The following is a 2500-nucleotide window of genomic DNA, read 5'->3' as shown; positions in this document are numbered from 1 at the left end:
TCGTCCATTTGTTAATTCTCTCTTTCTCTCTCTCTCTCTGTGTGTGTGTGTGTGTGTTTCTGTGCGTGTGTATGTGTGTGTGTGTGTGCGTGTGCGTGTGTACGCGCGTGTGTGTTCGTTCGCGCGGGAATAGTACATTGTCACCCATTTGTTAATTCTCTCTTTCACTCTCTCTTTCTCTCTCTCTCTTTCTCTCTCTTTCTCTCTTTTTCTGTGTGTGTGTCTTTTTGCGAACGCGTATCCAAGTGTTTATTTCCCTTTTTTATTTGTCCTAATTTTCTCTCCGCATTCCCGGTGCTCATATAAAACAGCGAATATGAATGAGGTCGAGGTGCCTGTTGTGGGTACGAGGTTGCCAAGTGAAAGGGGAGAAACGTGTGGAAGAAAACGGGAAGTGGTGAGGAGTTAAAGAAAACGTGGTGAGGAGCAAAAAAGAAAAGAGAGAGAGAGAGAGAGAGAGAGACAGGGCCGTGTGGAAGAAAACAGGATGGGGTGAGGAGATTTCAAGAAAAAAAAAGAGAGAAAAAAGAGAAAATGGTGAGTGAGAAGAAAACCGTTGACGAGAGGGAGACAGAGATGTGTCAGTAAGAGCCCAAGAAGTGTTTGAAGTCCTTCAGGGGGAGAGTGGAGGGGAGGGGGAGGGGAGAAGGGGGGGAGGGAGTGCATCCAGAGAGGATGAAACAGACGTCCGAAAATACTAACGCTGGAATGCAGAAGTCCATTGATGATAACTGGAAGAGAGTAGTTTTCTCTCTCTCTCTCTCTCTCTCCTAGGGAAGCTTTTGTCAGAGAAACTCTCTCTTTTAAATCAGAAAGTCTCCATGACAAATTTTGTCATAGAAAAATATTTTCTATTTTCTACTTTAATTTCATCCAATAAAATGCTATACTGACAACTTCGTGATCTTTTAAGTTCTAGAAATATACTAGGGTAGCTCCAAAATTAATGCCTCCTATTTTTTCTCATTTCTCAAGAAATTGAATAGCTACAAACACAGGAATTTTAGTTTAAGATTACAAGGGTTTACTCATCATAACACTGCCATAAACAGTCCCCTGGGATTCTTTAGCACAGAAAAAAAAAATAATAATAAGAGGCATTAATTTTGAAACTGTTGTCACAGGTTACTTAAATATTTACCTATTATTTTTATTTGTTGTATTGAAATTACTTTGCAATTATTATTTCCAAATATTCTCCAGTCCAATTTTTTTCATTAAATGATATTTGAGCTAAATAATAATCTCCATTATGAAGTTTGGAGTGTTACGAAGTGTTTCAGGAAAAGTAGTATATTGTACATTACAATGAACAAATAAAAAGATATTGATATTGAGTTTGAAGAGTTCGAGAGTAGTATTCAGGCTTACTCTAATAGAAAGATATATATATAAGAAAGCTTGCGCTGAACTTATATCTCTCTTGATGGTGTATTGGTCTAAGTCACTCGGCACTGGTAACGTTCTCGCCGCATAGGTTCGAGTCCTCGGGCGTACCACGTTACAATTTCTGCATGCGCCTATATGGCTTAGAATTAAAGTGCATTGTGGTTGATAAAATGTATATATATATATGTGTGTGTGTGTGTGTGTGTGCTTCTAAGGAAGCTAGGACGGTGCCTTCAACGTGGAATTTAATAAACCATGCCCTTGGTCCAACTCGCTGGCGGCAAGCTCGACCTAGCGTCACCTCGACCTCCGTCGCAAGTAGCGGCGCTCTAACTCACTCGGCCAGCGAGCATCCAAACATATAAACATAAATACTATATTGTATTGATAAAAATGTTGTTGTGATTGTTGTTTTATTATTATAATTAATGTTAATTTTACTTATTTTTTCAGGTTAGTACCTCTACGTAATCTTGTGCCGGTGTGGTGAGTAGCTTTTCAAGTTCTAGTTCATACATACGTACATACATACATACATACATACAGACATACATGATTCGGTTTGATTCAGTTGAGCGTCGCGAACTCCACCAATCAGGAAGATGGGACGGTACCCCTTATAGAGAACTTCGTACCGTGGATTTTAATGAACTATCACCTTGGTTCAACTCGCTGGTGGCAAAGTTCGAACTGGAGTCACCTCGACCTCCGCCGCAAGGAGCGACGCTCTAACCTCTGCTAGGGCAGAGCTATATATATATATATATATATATATATATATATATATATATATATATATATATATATATATATATATATATATATATATATATATATATATATTTTTTTTTTTATCGATGTTGGGTCGCCTCCCCGTCTAGCCAGGGCTGTCGGAAACCAAGACGACATAGCCCGTAGCGAGGCCTAGGAATCGAACTCACGAGCAAAGGTTCATGAAGGAAGACACACGAAACCACTCTTAGTTGATTTCATTTTTGCTAAAAACAGGTCATTTTATGCATCTCAGGGGGACGGTATCTGGTCTGAAGAAGGGCTTGAAGGGTCGGGACCCCCAAGGGATCGGACCAGGTCCTCAGGGATGCCGATCATT

At 39.8% G+C, this 2500-nt stretch overlaps 1 protein-coding gene across 4 annotated transcripts in view; it reads left to right on the top strand.

Moving 5' to 3' along the window:
* LOC143036592 (nephrin-like) overlaps positions 1 to 2500 on the top strand; it is a 1505960-nt gene that overhangs the window by 402121 nt on the left and 1101339 nt on the right. The window lies entirely within an intron of this gene.

The sequence above is a fragment of the Oratosquilla oratoria genome, chromosome 20 (assembly GCF_046742065.1).
Source record: "Oratosquilla oratoria isolate Oo_2021 chromosome 20, ASM4674206v1, whole genome shotgun sequence".
In the NCBI taxonomy this organism is placed as follows: domain Eukaryota; kingdom Metazoa; phylum Arthropoda; class Malacostraca; order Stomatopoda; family Squillidae; genus Oratosquilla; species Oratosquilla oratoria.
This window is presented reverse-complemented; position numbering and strand designations above follow the sequence as displayed.